The 27,236-nt window shown below is 48.3% G+C and overlaps 1 protein-coding gene across 1 annotated transcript in view; it reads left to right on the forward strand.

Annotated features, from left to right (window-relative positions):
* The window catches only part of LOC143956752 (vomeronasal type-2 receptor 26-like), a 181,196-nt gene that overhangs the window by 60,648 nt on the left and 93,312 nt on the right, over positions 1-27,236 (forward strand). The window lies entirely within an intron of this gene.

Genomic DNA, 27,236 nt, shown 5'->3' on the forward strand with positions numbered 1-27,236 from the left:
ACATAAATCACTCACACCAGCACCGTGATATACAGCACTGACAGCAGCACCGTGATAGAGAGCACTGACATCAGCAGCGTGACATACAGCAATGACACCTGCACCGTGATAGAGTCATCTGACAACAGCACCAAGATAGAGAGCACTGACATCAGCAGCGTGACATAAAGCACTAAATCCAGCACTATGATATACAGCACTGACAGCAGCATCGTGGTAGAGAGCACTGACATCAGAAGCGCGACATACAGCAATGACACCTGCACCGTGATAGAGTGATCTGACAACAGCACCATGATAGAGAGCACTGACATCAGCAGCGTGACATAAAGCACTAACGCCAGCACCGTGATATACAGCACTGACAGCAGCACCGTAATAGAGAGTACTGACATCAGCACCGTGATATACAGCACTGACACCTGCACCGTAAGCAGCCCCAGGAGGAAGTCCACATAGTACAAGGATGGTGGGAGCCCCTCATAATGAGCATAGCACAGGGATGGTGGGAGCCCCTCATAATATGCACAGCAGAGGTACAGCCCCAGGAGGAGGTCAGCACAGCACAGGGATGGTGGGAGCCCCTCATAATAAGCAGCCCCAGGAGGATGTCAGCATAGCACAGGGATGGCGGGAGCCCCTCATAATAAGTAGCCACAGGAGGAAGTCAGCACAGCACAGGGATGGTGGGAGCCCCTCATAATGAGCATAGCACAGGGATGGTGGGAGCCCCTCATAATATGCACAGCAGAGGTACAGCCCCAGGAGGATGTCAGCACAGCACAGGGATGGTGGGTGCCCCTCATAATAAGCAGCCCCAGGAGGATGTCAGCATAGCACAGGGATGGCGGGAGCCCCTCATAATAAGTAGCCACAGGAGGAAGTCAGCACAGCACAGGGATGGTGGGAGCCCCTCATAATAAGCATAACACAGGGATGGTGGGAGCCCCTCATAATATGCACAGCAGAAGTACAGCCCCAGAAGGAAGTCAGCACAGCACAGGGATGGTGGGAGCCCCTCATAATAAGCAGCCCCAGTAGAAATATGACACCGCTCAACCTCTTCAAAGAGGAGGGTACGGGTATATAGTACGGTCTGCTTTTTTTGGACAAGGAAGTGAGCAAAATGAAGATAGAAGGTCTGTGTGCTCGATTTAAAAAATTGTTTATAGAGATACACATGGTCTACTGGTCACATGTGTTGAATTCCTCTGAGATCCATGCCTCATTCATTTTTAGAAATGTGAGGTAGTTAAAACTGTCGTGAGCTAGGCGAGTAAGCTTATCGGTCACGATCCCCCCTGCTGCGCTGAACGTCCTTTCGGACAGGACACTGGACGAGGGGCAAGCCAACAGTTCGATTGCAAATTGGGCAAGCTCTGGCCAGAGGTCAAGCCTGCCCACCCAGTAGTCCAGGGGTTCATCACTCCTCAGAGCGTCCACATCGGCCGTTAACCCGATGTAATCAGACACCTGACGGTCTAGGCGTTCCTTGATGCTGGATCCGGATGACACCTGTCCATGGGTCGGCTGAAAGAATGACCTCATATCCGAAGTCACCAACACATCTTCAAACCGGCCTCTTCTTGCAGGCGCTGTTGGATTGGTACCCGCAACTCCTTCTCTGGGAGTGGGAATTGCTCCTCTGCCAGCGCACGCAAAAGCAGAATGCAGCATTTCTCGAAGCAAGGCCTGGAAGTGCTGCATTCTGACAGCCCTCTGTGACGGCGGTAGCATTTCCACCATTTTGTGTTTGTACCGGGGGTCTAAGTACGTTGCCACCCAGTACTGGTCCTTGACCCTTATGCTTTTTATACGGGGTTCCTATTAAAACACTGGAGCATGAAGGCCCCCATTTGCACTAAACTGGAAGCGGTGTGGTGGCCTGGCTCCTGCTCATCATCCAGGATAATGTCGTCCTCTTCATTCTCCTCTCCCCATCCACGCACAACAACAGGGGTCCCGCAAAGGTTCAAAGCATGCTCTTCTTGCTCCTCCTCATCCGCCCTGGCACCATCCTCCTCTGACTCCTCTTCAGACTCCTGTTGTTGACTTGTCTCAGATAGAGTAGCCCCCCCTGGGAATTCATCCAGCATTGCGACTTCCTCATCTTCCCGCTCCTGCTCCTCCACAACTTGATCAATGACACGCGCAATGCACGCTCCATAAAGAAGGCATAAGGTACCATGTCACTGATGGTGCCATGGCTGCGACTGACCAGTTTGGTGATCTCCTCAAATGGCCGCTGAAGTCTGCATGCGTCGCACATGAGCAGCCACTGGCACGGTGAATAAAAAGCCAGCTCCCCAGAACCTGTTCTGCCACAGAGTTCATACAGGTAGACGTTAACTGCACGTTTCTGCTGGAGTAGCCTATCAAGCATATAGAAGGTTGAGTTCCATCGCGTTGGGCAATCTCAAATAAGACGTCTGACCGGCAGATTGTGTCGCTGCTGAATGTCAGCAAGGCGAGCCATGGCCGTGTAAGATCTTCTGAAATGGGCTAAGATTTTCCTTGCCTGCCACAAGATGTCCTGGACCCCAGGGTATTTGACAAGGAATCGCTGCACAACCAAGTTTAAGACGTGTGCCATGCATGGCACGTGCGTGATTTTGCCCTGTTTCAATGCGCAAAGCAGATTGGCACCGTTGTCACACACCACTTTACCAACTGTCAAATTGAGCAGTGTTAGCCACTGATCTGCCTGTGAACGCAAAGCTGAAAGGAGTGCCGGGACAGTGTGGCTCTTGGCTACCAGGCACAACAGACGCAGCACGGCATGGCAACGTCTCACCTGGCATGTCGAATAGATTCTGGGGAGCTTGGGCGGCGCAGTGGAAGAGACGCTAGCAGCGGAAAAGGAGGAGTCAGCCAAGGAGGAGAGGGAGGAGGAGGAGGAGAAAAAGAATCAGGCCTGCATGCAATCTGTGGCGGTAAAACCAAATCTACACGGGTGCCACCGGTTACATGCTTGACGGCTGTCAGAAGGTTCACCCAGTGGGCAGTAAAAGTGATATACCTTCCCTGCCCGTGTTTGATAGACCATGTGTCTGTGGTCAGATGTATCTTGGCACCGACACTGTGTGCCAGAGATACATTCACTTGCCGCTGAACATGGCCATATAGCTCTGGGATGCCCTTCTCTGAGAAATACTTCCTTCCTGGGACCTTCCATTGTGGTGTTCCAATGGCCACAAATTTTCGAAAGGCCTCCGAGTCCACCAATTTATATGGCAGTAGTTGGCGGGCTATGAGTTCTGACAAGCCAGCCATCAACCGTTGGGCAAGAGGGTTATCCAGCATCATCATTTTTTTACGCTCGAACATTAGGCCCACGGAAGCCTGCCTTTTTGCAGAAAAACGTGAGCTTGGTGTGATGGAAGGTGGAGTGGGGGACAATTGTGAGGAGAGAGGAGAAGGAGAAGTAGAAGACGAGGCTGGATGGTGAGAGCCTGGAGTGTGGCTTTGTGTGTTCCTTGCTCCCACTCAGCTCGGTGATGGCTGCTAATGTGCCTTCTTAAGGCGGTCGTTCCTAGGTGAGTGTTGGGCTTACCGTGACTAATGCGTTGACTGCAAAGATTGCAGATGGCAATGCTATTGTCAGCAGCGGACACGTTAAAAAGAGCCCACATTGCGGAGCCATATGCCGGTGTCCTGGGAGCACCAGATGTGACCGTAAATGATCGATGACTCGCTCCTGATACATTTGCAGTCTGCTTTGTCCCTCCTGTGTAATGTAAGTTATTCCTGCTTCTCCTCCCTATCTGCTGGTCCATATCTGCCTCTGAACTCCCCTCCTCTTCCTCTCTTTTGGGCACCCACGTGACATCACTAGACACGTCATCATCAACGTCACCTTCCCCACCGCTATAAGTAAAGATCTCGGAGTAGGCAGCAACACCGGGGACCAACCTCCTCCTTGGGCTGATCTGGGTACTGTCGTCAGACTGCTGAGTAACGGTTGTTGCTACCTCTTCTTGATATGGATCGGAAAATAATTCCTGTGACTCAAGCGGAAGGTATGTGGTGGTGGTGTTGTTGGTGGTAGTGTCTTTGGGGGTGCACATAGCAGAAAGTGAAGAAGAGGGTGCAGATCGAGAGGATGAGGAGGGTGCAGAAGAGTAAGGCTGAGCGAGCCACTCAACCAAGTCTGGTGCGTCCTTTAAAGTAATTGAACGCACCTTCTGCAACTTCCCACTTTGGCTCAAGCCTGTTGCTCCTGCCCTACCCCTAGCACCCCTGCGGAAGGGCCTGCCTCTTCCTCTGCCTGTCATTTTTTAAATGACCCTGTGACAAAACTCTCAGTCCCTATACCGATGAAGGACTGCTGCAGTATAGGGCAGCGGTCAACAGTAGTGCACCTCAACCCTATGTATTGTGGACCTATACCAGTCCTTATAGAATAGCAGACTGTACCTCACTTAACCCTATGTACTATAGCACTCTACACCAGGTTATTACCAGTCCTTATAAGGACCTTTGTGGACTAAGTAGTTTGTGAGTGAGTGATTAGCAGACTGTACGTCAGTCCCTATACCGATGAAGGACTGCTGCAGTATAGGGCAGCGGTCTGCAGTAGTGCACCTCAATCCTATGTATTGTGGACCTATACCAGTCCTTATAGAATAGCAGACTGTACCTCACTCAACCCTATGTACTATAACACCCTACACCAGGTTATTACCAGTCCTTAAAAGGACCTTTGTGGAACAAGTAGGTTGTGTGTGAGTGATTAGCAGACTGTACGTCAGTCCCTATACCGATGAAGGACTGCTGCAGTATAGGGCAGCGGTCAGCAGTAGTGCACCTCAACCCTATGTATTGTGGACCTATACCAGTCCTTATAGAATAGCAGACTGTACCTCACTGAACCCTATGTACTGTAGCACCCTAGACAGACCAAGTTACCAGTCCTTATAAGGACCTTTATGGAACAAGTAGGTTGTGTGTGAGTGATTAGCAGACTGTACGTCAGTCCCTATACCGATGAAGGACTGCTGCAGTATAGGGCAGTGGTCAGCAGTAGTGCACCTCAACCCTATGTATTGTGGACCTATACCAGTCCTTATAGAATAGCAGACTGTATCTCACTCAACCCTATGTACTATAGCACCCTACACCAGGTTATTACCAGTCCTTATAAGGACCTTTATGGAACAATTAGGTTGTGTGTGAGTGATTAGCAGACTGCAGCAGATGGGCAGCAATCAAGTAGAATATTCTTTCTATATTTGGAAGAAAGAATATTATACGTGTACAAGCCTATTACCATACCAGTCCTGAAAAGAACCTTTGTGGAACTAATAGTAACAGCTTCTGATTTAACTGACCCTCACTGCCTCACACACTGCTTCCTGCCTGTCCCTATATAAACTGACAAAACAGAGGCTACTGGAACAATAACTGGAATAGCACTTTTGTGGACCTGATAGTAACAGCTAATGACTAAACTGGCTGTCCCTGCAGGACACACCGTCCTGTCCCTTTCTCTAATCTGACAAAAGACACTCAGGCTGCTGCAACAATCACTAGCACAACACTGCCTATCCTGAACTACACCTAACACCTATACCAGTCCTGAAAAGAACTTTTGTGTACCAAATAGCTAGCGATTTGGGTCACTGCAATCTCTACCTGCTCCACACAGCAACCTCTCCCTATAGTGACAGAAGAAAGAATGTAAAATGGCCGCCGGATCGGGTTTATTTATAAGTTAGAGGGGATGTCCAAGTGTCCATGTGCTGTAATGTCTCAATTGGCTGTCCTGTACCCCATGATGTATGTGTCATCATAGGTCAAAGTTATTTTACACAGTAAACACGGAAGTCCGCTGGGTGAACGGCGCCAATAGTCCGCCGAACGGGCGGACCGCGAACAGCCGAAATTTGCCGCGAAACGACCACCGGCGTGAACCGTTCGGCCATCACTACAGTTAACGACTACCTGTATGAACTCTGCGGCAGAACAGGTTCTGGGGAGCTGGGTTTTTCTTCACCGTGCCAGTGGCTGCTCATGCGCCACGTATGCAGACTTCTGCGGCCATTTGATGAGATCACCAAACTGGTCAGTTGCAGCCATGGTGCCATCAGTGACATCATACTTTATGCCTTCTTTATGGAGCATGCATTGCGTTGTGTCATTGATAAAGCCATGGAGGAGCAGGAATATGAGGAAGTCGCAATGCTGGATGAATTCCCAGGGGGGGCTACTCTATCTGAGACAAGTCAACAACTGGAGTCTGAAGACGAGTCAGAGGAGGATGGTGCCAGGGCGGATGAGGAGGAGCAAGAAGAGCATGCTTTAAACCTTTCTGGGATCCCTGTCGTTGTCCATGAATGAGGAGAGGAGAATGAGGAGGATGACAATATCCTCGATGATGAGCAGGAGCCAGGCTACCACACCGCTTCCAGTTTAGTGCAAATGGAGGCCTTCATGCTCCAGTGTTTTAACAGGGACCCCCATATAAAAAGCATAAAGGTCAAGGACCAGTACTGGGTGGCAACGTATTTAGACCCCCGTTACAAACACAAAATGGTGGAAATCTTACCACCATCACAGAGGTCTGTCAGAATGGAGCACTTACAGGCCTTGCTTAGAGAAATGCTGCATTCTGCGTTTGTGTGCGCTGGCAGAGGAATTCCCACTCCCAGAAAAAGAGTTTTGGGTACCAATCCAACAGCGCCTGCAAGAAGAGGGCAGTTTGAAGATGTGTTGGTCACTTCTGATATGAGATCATTCTTTCAGCCGACCCATCGACAGGTCTCATCCGGATCCAGCATCAGGTAATGCCTAGACCGACAGGTGTCCGACTACATCGGGTTAACGGCCGATGTGGACGCTCTGAGAAGTGATGAACCCCTGGACTACTGGGTGGGCAGGCTTGACCTCTGACCAGAGCTTGCACAATTTACAATGGAACTGTTGGCTTGCCCCTCATCCAGTGTCCTTTCTGAAAGGACGTTCAGCACTGCAGAGGGGATTGTGGCCGATAAGCGAACTCACCTAGCTCACGACAGTGTTGACTACCTCACATTTATAAAAATGAATGAGGCATGGATCTCTGAGAAATTCAACAAATCAGTAGACCATGTATATGCATAACTCTATAAATGATTTATTTAATCGAGCACTCGGACCTTTTTTCTACCTTTGGCTCACTTCCTTGTACAAAAAAAACACACCGTACTATATGCCCATACCCTCCTGTTTGAAGAGGTTGAGCGGTGTCATATTTTTGGGTCCCGCAGTGAGTTGCTGGTATCAGTGCTGGTTTCAGTGCTCTCTATCGCGGTGCTGGTGTGGTGTCAGTGCTCTCTATCGCGGTGCTGGTGTCAGTGCTCTCTCTCTATCTCGGTGCTGGTGTGGTGTCAGTGCTCTCTATCTCAGTGCTGGTGTCAGTGCTCTCTATCATGGTGCTGGTGTCAGTGCTCTCACGGTGCTGGTGTCAGTGCTCTCTATCACGGTGCTGGTGTCAGTGCTCTCTATCACGTTGCTGGTGTCAGTGCTTTCACGGTGCTGGTGTAAGTGCTCTCTATCACGGTGCTGATGTCAGTTATCTCTATCTCGGTGCTGGTGTCAGTGCTCTCTATCAGGGTGCTGGTGTCAGTACTCTCTATCACGGTGCTGGTATCAGTGCTCTCTATCTCGGTGCTGGTGTCAGTGTTCTCTATCTCTGTGCTGGTGTCAGTGCTCTCTATCTCTGTGCTGGTGTCAGTGCTCTCTATTATGGTGCTGGTGTTAGTGCTCAGTCTCTATTGCGGCGCTGGTTTCAGACAGTGAGGGAGATAACAGCGGAGAAGCCAATCAGCAGGCAGTGCCAGCACAATGGCTGAGGATCAGCACTGGACTGGCACCTCCAGACCACTGCATTGAAGCCCTGCATAGGTGGGGGTAAGGGCCGGGCAGAGGGAGGGGCTCAAGCACAGGTTGGCACACTGAGACACTGGCACAAGACTGTGCTGCCCTGACTGTTGCACCGATCATCTCCTGCACTCCCTTCATAGCTTGCCCTGACCTTGCCTCTCCTTCATGGCCTTCACGCGCTCCTGAATTGTCAAAATTTCACAGATAAAAAAAAAATGCTTGTCGTTGTCGATCCCAGATTCACTTAATACTTCTGGTATGTCAGTGTCCGTGTTGTGGGACTATGTGTGCACAGTTAGTAAGTATTTTGTGGCTGAAAAATATGACCTGTAGGTTTTTAAGGTTCGCCTGCCATTAAAGTTAATGGGGTCCGTCGCAAACTTTTGGCCGCGTTCACGGTTCACGTTCGTGAAACGTCCCATCAGAATTTCGTCCATCACTATCCAAGATTATTGGGGTTAGGGACATCATAAAAGTGAGGTGGTCTGTGTTTGGGAAGTGAACATTCATCAGGGTCACCGTGGTACTCTTGATTTTCCCCTTTTATGAGTAAATAGCAGCCCTGTGGGTCAGCCCGCTCCTCTAGTGGGGTCCATGGTATTTATTTACAATCAGGATACTATCTCCCTTAGATTTTGGTAGAGGAGAGGGCGCATGGTATATGTAGGGGAAGTTTCTGTTGCTAAGCTTTGGAACAGCTTGCTGTTTGAAGTGCGTCCCTTGCAAGAACGCTATCTGAGTGTGGAATTTTTGAGGTCTGAGAGGAGTCTGGAGCGTTTTTCCAGGGTGAACAAGCCACGTGTGTTTAGTGAGTTAAATTTGATCCCTTGGCTCGGGCGGCCTGGGGTGGACCTCGCATGGGATGTCGTACTGAGGGGGTAGGAACAAACCCCCCTCTACTCTCTTGTGGAAGGGCAGGGTCAGTACGGAAGGGTGAGGAAAAGAAACAGGGGTGGAGAAAAAGGTAGGGTAATAAGATGAGCGGGAAGAAGATAGGCACCCGGGGTAGAAAGGTATAGAAGGGAAGGGGAGTATTAGGGTGCCCTACAAGGTGTTAATCAAGCCTTGCGCACAGATGCGCAACCTATATGTTTGGAGTTGAAGATTGCTTCAGTCAGACCAATAGGAGATGTGCACTCGGGTAGGGGTCCCCATCTAGGAAAAAAAGGTGGTATACTACGGCCACGATTTGGGAATGACTGCTCCTATAGGGGGAATGCTTCACTCTCCCCAGCATATATATTTTACCAGTGATCTTGGTGGCAGTTTACTTCCCAAGTCTATAGTCTATACATTCCCTGCTAAATTGTGGGAGTCAGGCATAACATAACTAACTATGTGAACTCTAACCTTTAAGACAACCAGTGTTTATGCCTTCACCCACCACACCTGTGACCTGCCACACCCCCACCGTCCACCAACAAAAGGCAGGCTGAAATCAAAAAAAGGATCATCCAGCCGATGGAATAGCAACGGAGGTGGGCACCATTGGGGCACCCCCATCCAGCTCCAGATCCTGACTCTACATAACAAGCACCCATAGTAGTGACCAACATTCTAATAGGCAGGTATTAGGTATAGGTTTAGGGCGGTTTGCGGTAAACTGTCCCATTGAACCTCTGTAAACTCAAATTAACTATGAACTGTCCGTAGCCTGTTTATATTGCAGAAATACTCATATTTAAAGTCTACTTATTGTGGGTGTTGCTTCCTATGATTGTCCCTGTTAGGGTTCAGGGGATGTAAGACCATCTCTGGATTGTCGCCTTGGTTTGGATAGTTGATGACGTCGGCTGGGTCTTTAGGATCTTGGTAGTGATGGCCTTGCAATATCCAGGGAGACTGGAAAGTCCAGAAAATCAGGGATGGGTATCTCTGGTACATTCAGAAACGAAAATAGATCCGCAGGCTGATCCGGCCATCTCAGGGTGAAGGAGCAGTCACCTTTGAGGACTGTGAGATGAAAGGGGTGGCCCCATTTGTATGTGGCTCCTGCTTTTCTGATGGTGTCTAGTAATGAGCGCATCATGTCTCTCATCCTCAGTGTGAGTCGCGATAGGTCCGGAAAAAAATGTTTGGAGGCTCCATCAAAGTCTACCGGGCCTTTTGCCCATGCATTAATTCCTCCTTAATTGCATAGAAGTGTACCCGGGCCAAAACGTCTCTCGGTGCAGTAATATCTCCACCTCTGAGGCCCTGTACTCTATGTACCCGGTCCAGTTCTAGCTCCGCTCTTGGTTGTTTCTCCAATAGTCTGTTAAAGATGACAGTGACATGGCCTTGGCCTTGAGGTCCCCGCCCAAGGTGGTTTTGGGGAGACCGCGCAGCCTAACGTTGTTTCTGCAGCTACGGTTTTCCCCACCATCGACTGATAGCTGTAGCATAATCAGATGACGCCTGTAGTTAATCTGTGCCTCCTCCAGTGTTGCCATTCTGGCTTCCATGGCACATAAGGAGGTCTCCACTGCCACCACCTGTGTGTCCACAGAGTCGATCTTTTGTTTAAAATCATGAATCTCCCTGGATAAAGTACTCACAATTGTTGCCACAGTTTCTGCGATGTCCTGCTTCATGGGGAGGAGAGCCATTATTTTCTTCCTAGTTTCGGTGGGTGGCTGTCCCTGCGGGCCAGTCTCCGGCAATATGGGGGCTTCATCAACCCCTGGCATCTCTGGGAAGGGATTGGGGAGTCCACTTGGTCGCTGGGCACCTGCACCTCTTGTGGCAGGTTGTGAAGTCCTTTGCTCATTTTCTTTGCATTGCCCGTGCCAGCGGTTTTAGTGCGCACCAGTGCCATGTTAGGCTCTGCAGCCTGCACTGGGGTTGCCGAGTTCCGAAGGAAGTAAGCAGAAATGTCTGTACCCCTATGTGCAGCGGGTGTCCCGGGCACTCTGTCCGTCGCTGACATGTAAAAAACTCGAGGTCTGTGCACTGTAGAAGGCCCCTCGCCCAATCGTAGCACGGAGCTCCTGAAATTGCAACCTCACAGTGCCATTGTCAAGCCATGCCCCTCATCTTGTTAATAAAGTGATGAACCCTATACAGGCCCTTGATTAACCATCACACAAAGATGGTTTGTTTTGTCTAGACCCTGTTCCAGCACAGCAAAGAATCTAACCCAAATGACAGGATCTCCTGAATATTCAGGCTGTGGTGGTTGTACAACATAGGAGACCTAAAAGGGAGATCCAGAGGCAGCAATTTGATTACCTTCAGAATTTCTTGGATCTCTATTGCTTTGTGTAGAGGGAGATCAAGGTGATGGGTCACATATCCCTTGGTGATAATGCTCTCTGGGAAACAAAGTGAGAGGTAATCACTCTGGCAGGGGCATAGACAACCAGGAAAACCCATTTTTGTGCATTATAGTCAATAGTCCAATATTTTAGTGCTTTGTCTGTTTTGAAAATTTCCCCCCACATCATATTATATCATGTATTGTTAATTAATTGGCATTGGTAGTATAAGAAAATTGGGGGTGACATCTTTAAATAGCTAGAAAGATTGCAGAAATGATCCACCAAGCCTGTTCTCAGGGCACCAATGGCAGGAGAAGAACTCTAGGACCCAGCATCTGTCAGGGCACCAAAAGCAGGAGAAGGACTCTAGGACCCAGCACCTCCACCAGCACTTCACATGGGACTTCATATGGAAGCCTGTGAGTGGTGGAATTTGCTGATTGATCTTCAGCTTGCTACCTGTGTTCATGTGATTCCTTGCTCCTGCAATCCCCAGTTTCTGACCCGGCTACTTTGTGCCTGACTTCTCCTGTCTCACCTCCAGGGAAGTCCAGAACAAAGCCACAAGGGAAGCCCTCTTTCCATGGGCCTCCAGCACCCGGTACCTGCTAGTATCAAACAGCCACTATGTCTGAGGCCGAGAGTGGTGCTTCTGGACTGGAAGCTCTATGTTAAAAAATGACAGCATTGACACAAGCAGTCAAGAACCTGCAAGATGGCTACTTCCAGCTTGAGGGGCATCTCCATAACCTCTCTACTTCAATGACTTCTGCTAAACCAAACCCAACCACAAGTTCCTCCCCTATGATGACACCCTCCAGTCTGGCTGCCGCTGCTGCTCCATCTGCTGTATTACTGCCTTTTCCAGAACCCAGAGCCCCCACTCCTGAGCATTTTGCAAGGGACTGATGGAGGTTCAGGGCCTTCACATCATTCTTCATATCCCTTTGCAGGTGGCTGGAAGGGAGTTCAAGCTGCGGGCAATCATTTATTTGGGAGCTTGCAGCTGTTTCCTGGATATTAGTCTTGTCAGGGACTTACATATTCCTCTCCATATCAAGAACAAAGGCTGGACATACATCTTGCTGATGGCACTTCACCTAGCTCAGGGCCTTTTACCCAAGAGACTATACCTATCCTCGCAACCACAGATACAGGTCATCAGGAACTCTTCCGCTTTGATATCATCTGATCTCCCATATTTCCAGCCATCTTTGGAATCCCTTAGTTGCAGGAACAAAACCCATTGATCACCTGGTCTAAAGGGGAAGTCATCTTCTCATCCAGTTACTGCTATCAACATTGTGGCATCCCCACACAAGTCGTTTGTCCTATGTGCCTAACTATCCAACCCTAAACAGACATTAGTCAGATCATCCCTTTTAGTCTACTTCCTTGACGTGTCTGATAAAAGAAAAGCCAATAACCTGCCTCTGCACTGGTCTTATGACTGTCCCATTGAGTTGACCCCTGGAGCAAGGATTCCTTTGGGCGCATCTTCCCATTGTTCGAGGTTGAATTGAAGGTATTAAGGCAATACATTGATGACAATCTAGCCAAGGACTTCATCTATCCCTCCTCTCGGAGCAGGCATCTTCTTCATCAAAAAAAAAAAAAAAATGGACCACTCCCTCTGGCCATGCATCAACCAAGGGAGCTCAAAAATTCACTATCAAGAACAGGTACCCCCTTCCCCACTACTTTTTAATAGTGCTTGCAGTCAGTTTTAGGAGAGACAGGCATACTATAGACACCCCCAGGCACGATATTTAATGGAATATTTCACTTTTTTTTTCACTTTAATCGTCATTAAAATCAGTGCTCCCGCCAAAACGGCCATTTTTAAAAACATTTTAAGCATTGATCCATGTCCCCTGGGGCAGGAGCCAGGTCCCTAAACCCTTTTTAGGACAGTATCTTGCATATTAGCCATTAAAATTAGCACTTTTAATTCCGAACGTTTGAGTCCCATAGACTTCAATGGGGTTCTAAAGTTTGTACGAATTTTTGGTCCGTTCGAAAGTTCTAGTGCAAACTGAACCGGGGGGTGTTCGGCCCATCCCTACCTGTCACAGTTCATTAGAGTACCCGAGTAACTGTCTGCAGCTCATCAAGTTACCCGAGTACCTGTCACCAGCCCATCAGAGTACCTGAGTACCTGTCACCAGCCCATCAGAGTACACAAGTACTTATTTGCAGCTCATGCCTCATAGAATATATGTTGGGGTGTTTGCTTTCCAAAATTTTGTGGGTAATTTTATTGTCCTGGTGCTCAAGGACCTTCAAAAGTGTGATAGGTAGGAAAGAAATGAGATGTGTAATTTATGCTCCTAGATCGCCTGAAGGTTCTACTTCAATGTTGGGCCTCTGTATGTGGCCAGGCTGTGTAAAAGTCTCACACATGTGATATCACCATACTCGGGAAGAGTAGCAGAATGTATTTTGGGGTGTAATTTTTGCTATGTACATGCTATGTGTTAGAAATATCTTATAAATTGACAACTTGTGTAAAAAAAAAAGTGGTTTCATTTTCTTCCCCACATTTTCCAAAAACTTCTGGAAAAAAATGAGCCATTCAAAAGACTCATTATTCCTCATAGATTGTACACTGACAGAGGCGGCTCTGGGTTTTGTGAGGCCTTAGTCACGCCCATAATAAGAAAAATAATGAAAACGATAAAAAATGAATGGTATACATCACCTATATTAAGAGACTTAAATCCTATGAACTATGAATTCACAGTTTCTAAAATGTTCTCTAACCAATTATTCTTTAATCAAATATCATTCAACATAGGGTATGTATGTATATATTCTTTTACACCCACACAAATATAGATACAATTTGTGTAGCTGGTACAAACAAATGTGTTTAGGTTATAACAAAAGTCAAATAACATATTTCTCCATTTACATGAAGGTCAGGGTAATATAACCCAACACAGCGTTCCCCCTTACATCAGAGTCTTCAGGATTCCCCCTTAAAGTGAAAGGGAAAATTTTATGTAAAGGGGAATGCTGCAGACTGATGTAAAGGGGAACTCTGATGTAAGGGGGCTCTGATGACCAGATAACACCTTATATCAGAGTGCACAGTATTCCCCTTTACATCAGGGTCCGCAGAGTTCCAACTTGCATCTAAAACAGGAACTCTGATATGGAGGGGACTATGGTGACCACAGACCACCTTCCACAGAGTGAATGCACTAAGGTAAGGGGGGAACTTTTATATCAGTGGCCCCTTACCTTACTGTATTCACCCCCCCTTACATCAGTGACCCCTCTCAGACTGACCTCTCAGGTGCACCTTGCATGCCTCAGTCAGATGATCCTCTCTAGGCTCCAGCTTGGTGGCTCTAGTTTCAACCTATATTATCATCTGCACATTCTGCACACATCTGACTCCTCACGTGACCCCCGTCCTGGCAGAGCTCCGACTCTTGATTCCTCTGTAGACCCCCCAGCGACTGCAGACATGATACAAGAGATGGTCAGAGACTGCAGACATGATACAAGAAATAGTCAGAGACTGTATGGACATGATACAGGAGATGGTCAGAGACTGTAGATATGATACAGGAGATGGTCAGAGACTGTGCAGACATGATACATGAGATGGTCAGAGACTGTGCGGACATGATACAGGAGATAGTCAGAGATTGTGCAGACATTATACAGGAGATGGTCAGAGACTGTGTGGACATGATACAGGAGATGGTCAGAGACTGCAGACATGATACAGGAGATGGTCAGAGACTGTGCAGACATGATACAGGAGATGGTCAAAGACTGTGCGGACATGATACAGGAGATGGTCAGAGATTGTGCAGACATGATACAGGAGATGGTCAGAGACTGTGTGGACATGATACAGGAGATGGTCAGAGACTGTGTGGACATGATACAGGAGATGGTCAGAGACTGCAGACATGATACAGGAGATGGTCAGAGACTGCAGACATGATACAGGAGATGGTCAGAGACTGTGTGGACATGATACAGGAGATGGTCAGAGACTGCAGACATGATACAGGAGATGGTCAGAGACTGTGCAGACATGATACAGGAGATGGTCAAAGACTGTGCGGACATGATACAGGAGATGGTCAGATATTGTGCAGACATGATACAGGAGATGGTCAGAGACTGTGTAGACATGATACAGGAGATGGTCAGAGACTGCAGACATGATACAGGAGATGGTCAGAGACTGCAGACATGATACAGGAGATGGTCAGAGACTGTGTGGACATGATACAGGAGATGGTCAGAGACTGCAGACATGATACAGGAGATGGTGAGAGACTGCAGATATGATACAGGAGATGGCCAGAGACCATGCAGACATGATAACCCAAAATGATTGATAATGAGTCACTGCAGAGAGGTTTTTTTTTTACATTTATAACTGCATATGTCACTGATCACAGGCTTGGGGCTTAATTCTAGTAGACCCTCACCCCCTTTGCAAGCAAAACACATAGGCTTTAGTAAATGTCCAGTAAAGTTTTCTGAGCCTGAGAAGTAGTGAAGTTTTGCTGGTCTGTGATCTCCTCAGAGTTACAGGATACTGATAATTTAACAGCAATCTGCAAGCACTGATTGTAAAATGTCCTGGCTGTGTCAGTCTGCAATGTCCAATGTATGGCAATGGCATTGCTGACACTAGTAATCCGGCAAATACATTAGTACCTCATCTTACTAGCAGAGTGTATACAACCTCAGCTCAGGCCTTTTCTCCTGCACTGAATGAGCATAGTGCAGCTCACAATACAGTGCCCCCCTTCCAGCTCTAGTGTCGGCTTTCTGAGAAGGCAGTAGAGATCATGAGATCCGTGTGACAGCTGGCACAGCTGGAACCTGCTTCATGGCTTTACCCGCTGACCAGGGACATTTCCCTCTCACATACATTACAAACAAACAAAGTTCTCATACATTACATACAAAGTAGGCGAGTCGTGCGAGGCCTCTGTGACTGAGAGGCCTTAGGCCACCACCTACTTTGCCTAATTGGAGAGCTACCTCTGTACGTTGGGGTGTTTGCTTTCCAAAATGGGGTAATTTTGTGGGCAATTCCATTGTCCTGGTGCTCCAGGACCTTCAAAAGTGTAATAGGTGGTTGAGAGATGAGATGTGTCATTTATGCTTGTAGAATGCTTGAAGGTACTACTTCAATGTTGGTCCTCTGTATGTGGCCAGGCTGTGTAAAAGTCTCACACATGTGGTATCTCCATACTCGGGAGGAGTAGCAGAATGTATTTTGGGGTGTAATTTGTTGTATGCATGTACTGAAGGCCTGATCAGATGTGATCAATTTTCAGTGATTGGCACCATAGTTTGTAGACTCTATAACTTTCACAAAAACTAAATGATATCCACTATTTTGGGTTATTTTTTACCAAAGATATGTAGCAGTATAAATTTTGGGAAAAATGTATGAAGAAAAATTACTAATTATCAAAATTTTATGACAGAAAAGGGCATTTTTTTCACAACATTTACGGTCTGTTTTTTTATAGCACAAAAAATAAAAAAACCCACTAGTGATTAAATATCACTAAAAGAAAGCTCCATTTGTGTGAAAAAAAAGGATTCAAGTTTCATACGGGTACAGTGTTGCATGACTGAGTAATTGTCTATTCAAACTGTGAGAGCGCTGAAAGCTGAAAATTGGTCTGGTCAGGAAGGGGGTTAAGTGCCCAGTATTGAGGTGGTTAAAGTGGAAAGTGCTGAATAAGGATGAGCCGAACACCCCCCTGTTCGGTTCGCACCAGAACCTGCGAACAGACCGAAATTTCGTATGAACTTTAGAACCCTATTAAAGTCTATGGGACTCGAATGTTCAAAATCTAAAGTGCTAATTTTAAAGGCTAATATGCAAGTTACTGTCCTAAAAAGTGTTTTGGGACCCGGGTCCTGCCCCAGGGGACATGGATCAATGCAAATAAAAGTTTTAAAAACGGCAGTTTTTTCAGGAGCAGTGATTTTAATAATGATTAAATTGAAACCATAAATGTAATATGTATGTAATATTGCTTTAAATTTCGTACCTGGGGGGTGTCTATAGTATGCTTGTGAAGGGGCACATGTTTCCCGTACTTAGAACTGTCCCTGCACAAAGTATAATTTTGCAAGGAAAAAAAGTCTTTTAAAATCACTTTGAATTGTTGGCTCTCATAATACAGAGAACACTCAATCAGTGTTCTCTGTATTACGGCGCTGACAATCCATTCCTTGATAAAAAAAAAAAAAAAAGCGTGGGGTTCCCCTAAATTCAAGTAGCAGGGTCTTCAGGTCTGGTATGGATATTAAGGGGAACCCTGTGTCAAATTTTTAAAAAAATCGACGTGGAGGTCCCCCTAAAAATCCATACCAGACCCTTCATCCGATCACGCAACCTGGCAGGCCGCAGGAAAAGAGGGGGGGACGAGAGAGTGCCCCCCCTCCTAAAGCGTATCAGGCCACGTGCCCTCAACATTGGGAGGATGCTTTGGGGGTCTGTGACCCCCTCAAAGCACCATGTCCCCATGTTGATGGGGAAAAGGGCCTCATCCCCGCAACCCTGGCCGGTGGTTGTGGGGGTCTGAGGGCGGGGGGCTTATCAGAATCTGTAAGCCCCCTTTATCAAGGGGACCCCCAGATCCCGGCCCCCCTGTTTGAAATGGTAAGGGGGTATTCCTGCCATTTCACAAAGAAAGTGTAAAAAATGGTTAAATAAGACAAACACACTTTTGAAAAATTCCTTTATTAAAAAAAATAAATAAATAAAAAGATTCCAGCGGTGCTAATTCACTCTTGCTATCCAGCGATGGGTGATTTTCAGTCCAGTGCAATCCATCCATGCATCTTCTGTCTCCACTGAGGAGACACTGCGGGGATCCCAGCGCTAACGTTTCTTATATTAGGAGGGCGGGGCCACCCATCACCTGACCCCACCCCCTCTGACGCTGGTGAGGGAAGCCAGGGGTTCCCCAATGACGTATTGGTGATCCCGCCCCCCTCTGATGTAACGCAGGTTTCCGTTACCTCAGAGGGGGTGGGGTCACCCATACGTCATTAGGGAACTCCTGACTTCCCTCACCAGCATCAGAGGGGGTGGGATCAGGTGACGGGTGGCCCAGCCCTCCTAATATAAGAAACGTCAGCACTGGGATCCCGCAGTGTCTCCTCCGTGGAGACAGAAGATGGATGGATGGACATCGCTGGACTGAAAATCACCCGTCGCTGGATCAGATCAGCCATCGCTGGACCCCGGAGAGATGATCATCCATCGCTGGAAAGCAAGAGTGGATTACCACCATTTCAAAATGGGGGGGCTGGGATCTGGGGGTCCCCTTGTTAAAGAGAGCTTCCAGATTCTGATAAGCCCCTGCCCGCAGACCACCACAACCACCGGCCAGGGTTGTGGGGATGAGGCCCTTGTCCCCATCAACATGGGGACATGGTGCTTTGAGGGGTCACAGACCCCCAAAGCATCCTCCCAATGTTGAGGGCATGTGGCCTGGTACAGTTCAGGAGGGGGGCTCTCTCGCCCCCCCTCTTTTCCTGTGGCCTGCCAGGTTGCATGCTCGAATAAAGGGTCTGGTATGGATTTTTAGGGGGACCCCATGTAATTTTTTTTAAAATTTGATGCGGGGTTCCCCTTAATATCCATACCAGACCTGAAGGGTCTGGTATGGATATTTAGGGGGACCCCCACGACAATTTTCTTTTTAATTTGATGCGGGGTTCCCCTTAATATCCATACCAGACCTGAAGAGCCTGGTAATTGAATTTAGGGGAACCCCACGCTTTTTTTTTTTTTTTTTTTTTATCAATGAATGAATTGTCGGCTCCGTAATACAGAGAACACTCATTGAGTGTTCTCTGTATTACGGGAGCTGACAATTCAAAGTGATTTTAAAAGACTTTTTTTCCTTGCAAAATGACACTTTGTGCAGGGACAGTTCTAAGCACGGGAAACATGCGCCCCTTCACAGGCATACTATAGACACCCCCCAGGTACGAAATTTAAATTTAATATTACACTTTTATTGTTTAACTTTAACCATTATTAAAATCACTGCTCCCGAAAAAACGTCCGTTTTTAAAACTTTTATTTGCATTGATCCATGTCCCCTGGGGCAGGACCTGGGTCCCCAAACACTTTTTAGGACAGTAACTTGCATATTAGCCTTTAAAATTAGCACTTTAGATTTCTCCCATAGACTTGTACAGGGTGTCCCGGCTTTTCGAATTTGCCGCAAACACCCCAAATTGTTCACTGTTCGCTGAACAGACAATGTTCGAGTCGAACTCAAAGCTCTTTTCTAGTGCTGAAATAAATCCACTAATTGCACAAGTCTACCAAACTTATCGTAAGTGAAAGCCCTTGTACACACGAACGGAGATTCCGAAGGAATGTTTCCTATCGGACCGTTTTGTCGGATATTCCAACTTTGTGTGGTCTGCATCGGACTGTTTCCGTCGGAATATCCGACGGACCAAGTTTTCCAACTTGGCGGTAAAATTTTCCGACAAAATGCTCTGATCGGACATACTCCGATCATATGTAGCCTACTCCGACGGACAAAGTGCCACACATGCTCAGATCAAATTCCTAGACCAAAGCTCTTGGCTATTAGCCTGAACGTAGTCCCATCATAACGAAATAACGTCATCACGTTATGTACAATCGGATTTTCCGACAACTTAGTCCGACCGTGTGTATGCAACATCAATTCCGGACCGCTTCCGGAATTAATCCGTCGGAATTACTTCGACGGATTTGGTTTTCGGAATCTCCTACCGTGTGTACAAGGGCAAACAGGTAGATAAGTGCTACACACATTAACCAAATAAAGAGCATTATCTTCATTGCCCTGTTACTCCACAGAGGTTAAGGGGAGGGGAGGGGAGGCTCTCTGGGGACCCTGGTGTAAGTGGGGGGCCCTAGGCGGACCCTGATGCAAGGGGGAGAAACTCTGGGGACCTTGATTTTAAGGGAGAGGCTTTCTGGGTACCCTGATTTAAGGGAGAGGCTCTCTGGGGGCCCTAACATAAGGGGGCTCTCTGGGAACCCTGATGTAAGTGGGGAGACTCTCTGGGTACCCTGATGCAAGGGGAGCTTTCTGGGGACTCTGATGTAAGGGGGAAGCTCTCTGGGGTCTCTGATGTAAGGGAGGCTCTCTGGGTTCTCTGATGTAAAGGGGGCTCTCTGGGGACCTTTATGCAAGTGGGGGGCTCTCTGGGGATATATACTGTACATGCACACACACATCTATTACTGTATATACATGTGTATACCTGCCCAAGCGTATGACTTTCTTTACTACACTGCTATGAGCTCTAGCCCCAGATCTTTTGCAGACCTAGCAACGCCCCTGGCACCGACAATTTACACAGCGCTTTACAACATTAGGGCAGACAGTACAATTACAATACAATACAGGGGGAATCAGAGGGCAGAATTAAAGGAGAAGTAAGGCCAAAGCTTGTGTGGATCACAGGAGTGCAGCTCGTCTTGCACTCCTATGACCCATTGTTGGCCAGGCTCGGGTGTCATCACAACCAGACTCGGGATCCGCCCAAATCCCTGGACCAGCACTCGGTTCAGCCTCTCAGCAAGCAACTGAGAGCCTGAGCCAGAACCACTCCCACCCCCTCCACAGCCCAGTGCTCCAGTGAGTGAGGAGGGGGCAGAGCAGAGAGCCATTGACTGAAAGTCTTCAGTTCTCTGCTCAGGGAGCTGTGAGAATGGAGTGACGGGCGGTGTTCGATCGCTCGATTCTCAGTGATAGAGGCAGACGGGGGGACAGATGCAGCATCCACCTAGGTAAGTATGAATCTGAAAAAACAAAAAAACCCCATACATCTCTTTTAAAAAACTGACCGTCACCACGGCAGATGACTTGTAGTCGGAATAGGCTGTGAATGTACTGATCAGCATGCTCATACTTCATTCATTCTTCCTCTACCTTTGTAACAGAAAACCCGTCCGGGGATATGAGCGCAAAACTAGAAGACTGTGTAAGAGCCTGACATTGCATCTGTAATCTGCTGGTCATGGGTGAAATGCTCTGCAGGCTCCTATAAAACAATAATTTCTGCACTTTTTTACCACAAACTCATGTACATTTATTATTTTTTTGTTTTAAATGGTGAATTTGGTCGTTAACCACTTCCCGCCCGGCGGTGGTTCTGTTATCCTGACTGGGCGTCATATGATGTCCTTCAGCATAACAGCCGCCGCTTGAACATGGGGGTGGGCATCACGGTGATCGGTGATGCGCTGTGTCAGTCTGACACACCGCTACACCAATCTTGGTAAAGAGCCTCCGACAGAGGCTCTTTACCATGTGATCAGCTGTGTCCAATCACGAGTAGAGGCGAGCCGATCGGCCACTCTCCTGACAGGGGGGTCTGTGCTAATTGTTTATCAGTGCAGCCCCCCTCAGATGCCCACACTGGACCACCGACCACCAGGGAAGCAGACAGGACCACCAGGGAAGGAGGCAACATGTGGATGGCCAGGTATGTAACCCATGGCCATCCACATGTGCAAATTCTGCCCAATCTGTGCCAATCAGTGCCCACAAATGGGCACTGACTGGCAGCATTATGTGACATGACATCAGTGATGCCCAGCAATGCTACCCATCAATGCCACCTATCAGTGCCCATCCATGCCCATCAGCGCCCACCTATCAGTACTCATCAGTGACCATCCATACCACCTATCAGTGTCACCCATAAGTACGCATCAATGCCACCCATAAGTACCCATCAGCGCTGCCTACGATTGCCCATCAGTGCCGCCTATGAGTGCCCATCAGTGCCATCTATGAGTTCCCATCAGTGCCGAAAACCAGTGCCACCTATCAGTGCCGCCTATCAGTGCCCATCATCAGGGCCTGTCAGTGCCACCTCATCAGTGCCACCTCATTGATGCCACCTCATTGGTGCCCACCTCATCAGTGCCATTTTATCAGTGCCCATCAGTGCAGCCATATCAGTGACCGTCAATGAAGAAAAAAACTTACTTATTTACAAAAAATTTACTAAAACAAACAAAAACGTGTTATTTTTCAAAATTTATGATCTTTTTTTATTTGTTATGCAAAAAATAAAAATCGCAAATACCACATGATCAAATACCACCAAAAGAAAGCTCTATCTGTGGGGACAAAATGATAAAAAAAGTGTTTGGGTAGAGTGTAGCATGACCATGCAATTGTCATTCAAATTGCGACAGTGCTGAAAGCTGAAAATTGGCCTGGGCAGGAAGGCGTCTAGTGCCGCATACACATGGGACAATCCGCCTGTGTGAGGGTTCCAGCGGACTTAGAAAGAAGTCTTGACTCAAAATTGTCTGCCGTATTCGGCAGTCCGGCGGACAATCCGCCCGTCTGTGTGCTAGTCCGCCGGACTTTGAAATGAATGGACTTGCCCACACACGGAACTAGTGAAGAAAGTGAATGTCGCCGCCTCCATCGGTGAGATTGACACCTTGCTAGCCCTCTCACCTGGTATGAATTTAAAGGGGAACCCCTACGCTGAAAAAACGGCGTGGGGGTGCCCCCCAAAGTCCATAGCAGACCCTTATCCGAGCACACAGCCCAGCCGGTCAGGAAAGGGGGTGGGGACGAGCGAGAGCTCCCCCCTCCTGAGCCGTACCAGGCCGTGTGACCTCAACATGGGGGGTGCTTTGGGGAAGGGGGACCTGTGGCCCCCCCACCCCAAAGCACCTCATTCCCATGTTGACGAGGACAAGGGCCTCTTCCCGACAACCCTGGCCATTGGTTGTCGGGGTCTGTGGGTGGGGGGCTTATCAAAATATGGGAGCCCCCTTTAATAAGGGGCCCCCAGATTTCAGCCTCCCACCCTATGTGAATGAGTATAGGGTATGATGTACCCCTACCTATTCACCTGGGGAAAAAGTGTTACTAAAAAAACACAACACAGGTTTTTAAAATACTTTATTAGACAGCTCTGGTGGTCTTCTTCCATCTTCGGGGGTCTTCTTGCCGGACTCCTCCGCTATCTTCTGCTCTTTTGCTAGCTCTTTTACTAGCGGAGGAGCCCGGCTTTCTCATTCGTCGCGGCCGACATCTGGGGGTCTTCTTCAGACTTCAGGGGCCTTGTCCCGCTCTTCGGTTCTTCTTGCACAGCATGCTCCGGGACTGTGACATCATAAGGGGCAGGGTCACCACGTGACCCTACTCCTTATCCCTATATAAGTCGCCACACAAAGCGTCCCTGCCATTACGGCCAGAGAGAGTGTTGTGTCAACATCAGAAGAAGAGAACAAGAAGAAGAAGAACCAGGAAGAAGAAAAAGAAGCAGAAGGCGTCGGCAGCGACAGCGACAGAAGACCAGGCGAATGCTAGTAAAAGAGCTAGAAGAAGAAAGCGGAGGCCCGGCAGTGTTTTTATTAACACTTCCCCCCTCCCCAGGTGAATGGGTAGGGGTACATTGTAGGGTGGGGGGCCGGAATCTGGGTGGTCCTTATTAAAGGGGGCTCCCGGATTCTGATAAGCCCCCTGCCCGCAGACCCTGACAACCAACAGCCAGGGTTGACGGGAAGAAGCCCTTGTCCTCATCAACATGGGGACAAGGTGCTTTGGGGTGCTCGTTCATCCCCACCCCCTTTCCTGACCGGGTAAGGGTCCGGTATGGACTTTGGGGGGACCCCCACACCATTTTTTTGGCATATGGGGTTCCCTTTTAAATCCATATCAAGTGATGGGGCTAGCGAGGTGTCAATCTAGCCAATAGAGGCGGCGACAAAGACCTCCTTCGCTACTCCCATCTACCTGGAGCCACGTTCAAAATGAATGGACTTTAATCTGTGTGTGGGCAAATCTGTTCATTTCAAAAGTCCGGCAGACCCCCGCCATAGTCTGCTGGGTTGTGTGGGCATGTGTGGGCAGGTGGAAAGTCCGGCGGATCTCCGCTGCAAAGTCCGGTGGATTATATGCCAGACTAAGTCCGCTGGATAGTATGATTGTGTGTACACGGCATAAGTGCCTGGTATTGAAGTGGTTAACCACTTACTTACCAGGCACTTAAACCCCTCTCATGCCCAGACCAATTTTCAGCTTTCAGCGCTGTTGCACTTTGAATGACAATTGAGCGGTCATACAACATTGTACCCAAATGAAATTTTTATAATTTTTTCCCCCACAAATAGAGCTTTCTTTTGGTGGTATTTGATCATCTCTTGGTTTTTATTTTTTGTTAAATTTATTTTTAAAAAGACCAAAAATTTTGAAAAAATACAAAAGTTTTATATTTTGTTATAGAATGTTGTAAACAGGTTATTTTTCTCCTTCATTGATATACGTTGATGAGGCTGCACTGATGGGCGCTGATAGGGTGCACTGATGGGCACTGATAAGGCGGCGCTGGTGGGCACTGATGAGGTGGCACTGGTGGGCACTGAGAGGTGGCACTGATGGGCAGCACTGAAGGCCATTGATAGGGGCACTGAAGGGCACAAATAGGTGTCACTGATGGGCACTGATAGGTGACAGTGATGGGCACTGATGGACAGGGATGGGCACTGGTAGGTGAAACTGATAGGCAGCACTCCTAGGTGGCACTGATGAGGCATTGATTGGCACCACTAGTGGGCATTGATAGGTGACACTCATGGGCATTGATATATGGCATTGATTGGTGGCACTAATATACACTGTTGGGAACTGATATGCGCTGTAGGCACTGGCAGGCGGCACTGGTGGGTACAGATGAGGTGGCTGTGCCTCTTGCTCTTCAGGACCAATGTCCCTTAAACAAAAGCTGGGGATTGGCTTTTTTTTCTCCTCAAGCTGTCAGCGTGAGGAGAAAAAAAAAACGATTACCGATCTTCTGTTTGCATCACGTGATCAGCTGTCATTGGCTGACAGCTGATCACGTGGTAAGGGACTGGAATCGGCCCCTTGCTCTGATCTGTGATCATTGACCACAAATCACAAATTGGCTTGCCAGGAGTAATTATCCTGGTTGATTGTTATGCCCTGTACACACGGTCGGACATTCCGACCACAAAATCCATCGGATGTTTTCAGACGGATTTTGGCCGAATCTTGTGTTGCATACACATGGTCGGACAAAGTTGTTGGAAAATCCGATTTATTAGGAACAAAGTGACATTCGCTGCATATGACGGGACGCCCCCGGATACCGGCCCCCCACCCTATGTGAATGAGTATGGGGTACAATGTACCCCTACCCATTCATCTGTGAAAAAATGTAAAAAAAAAAACACAACACACAAGGGTTAAAATAGTTTATTGCACAGCTACGGGGGTCTTCTTCCGTCTTCGGGGGTCTTCTCGTCTGACTCCTCCGCTATCTTCTGCTCTTTTGCTAGCTCTTTCCCTAGCGGAGGAACCTGGCTTTCTTCTTCCCCGCAGCCCTCTTCTTCCGACTTCGGGAATCTTGTCCCCCTATTCGGGGGTCTTGTCCCCCTCTTCGGTTCTCCTTTCCGGGCCACCGCGCCTTCTTCTAGCTCTTTTACAAACAGTGGTTCTTCTGTCGCCATTACCGTCTTCTGTTCTTCTCTTCTTCTCTTCTGGAGATGTTGCCTCGTCGCTGCCTCCGGTCACAATGGCAGGGATGCGGCGTGCAGCGACTTATATAGGGACATCACCGGATGATGTCCCCGCCCATTATGATGTCACAGTCCCAGCATCCTCTGGGATTGTGACATCATAATGGGCGGGGACATCATCCGGGATGTTCCTATATAAGTCGCCGCACACCGCGTCCCTGCCATTGTGACCGGAGCGAGTGACGGGGCAACATCTCCAGAAGAGAAGAACAGAAGAGAAGAACAGAAGGCCAGAAGACAGCAGCGACAGAAGATCGGGCCATCGCTTGTAATAGAGCTAGAAGAAGGCACGGTGGCCCGGCAAGAAGAACCGAAGAGGGGAACAAGACCCCCGAAGTCGGAAGAAGAGGGCGGCGGCAAAGAAGAAAGCCGGGCTCCTCCACTAGTGAAAGAGCTAGCAAAAGAGCAGAAGATAGCAGAGGAGTCCGGTGAGAAGACCCTCTGAAGATGGAAGAAGACCCCCGGAGCTGTGCAATAAACTATTTTAACCCTTGTGTGTTTTTTTTTTTTACTTTTTTTTCACAGGCGAATGGGTAGGGGTACATTGTACCCCATACTCATTCACATAGGGTGGGGGGCCGGTATCCGGGGGCCCCCTTATTAAAGGGGGCTCCCGGATTCCGATAAGCCCCCCACCCGCAGACCCCGACAACCAATGGCCAGGGTTGTCGGAAAGAGGCCCTTGTCCTCATCAACAAGGGGACAAGGTGCTTTGGGGTGGGGGGCCGCGCGCCCCTCTTCCCCAAGGCACCCCCCATGTTGAGGGCACGATGCCTGGTACGGCTCAGGAGGAGGGGCGCTCGTTCGTCCCCACCCCCTTTCCTGGTAGGGTGCTCGGATAAGTGTCTGATATGGACCTAGGGGGGACCCCCATGCCGATTTCTCTGCATAAGGATTCCCCTTTAAGTCCATACCAGGCGAAGGAGGCATCGCCGGCCCCGGCTACCTGGAGATGCACTCAAAATGAGCGGACTTTCCTCCGTGTGTGTGGGCGAGATTCCGTTCATTTCAAAAGTACGGCAGATAGTCAGGCGGACTTAGTAAGCCATATTAGTCCACTGAAAAAGTGCTGTGTGTGGACAAGTAGCTAGTTCGGAAAGTCCGGCAGACTAAGTCTGCCAGATAGTCTGCTACTTGTGTATGCAGCATTAGAATGGCTGGACGTTGTATCGTTAGTCACAGGTGAGATCAATTGGAAATGATAATCTATAAATATACAAAAGCATCGCTGGTTCAAATGCCAACCACAGAGATACCTGCCTCTATTTGTCATTTTTACCATTAGCATTAAAAGTAAAAGAAAATCCCACATTTTGTCCCCAGATAGTAATGGAAGGATAGACTTCCAATGGTGACCTGGGGAATTCCCTTTATTGTCCGGGATTTCCTCTCACTTCCTGTTTGGCTGTGGAGCAGGGAATGTAGGGAAAGCTCCTCAATGGCACACAAATGCTGAAAAAAAAAAATCTGACCGGGGTTATAACCCTCCATTGCTCTATCCAAAGTGAAAGAAAAAGTTTTGCTTAGAGTTCTACTTT

The sequence above is a fragment of the Lithobates pipiens genome, unplaced genomic scaffold, assembly GCF_037356315.1.
Source record: "Lithobates pipiens isolate NorthernLeopardFrog02 unplaced genomic scaffold, aLitPip1_a1.2 Scaffold_41, whole genome shotgun sequence".
Taxonomy (NCBI): domain Eukaryota; kingdom Metazoa; phylum Chordata; class Amphibia; order Anura; family Ranidae; genus Lithobates; species Lithobates pipiens.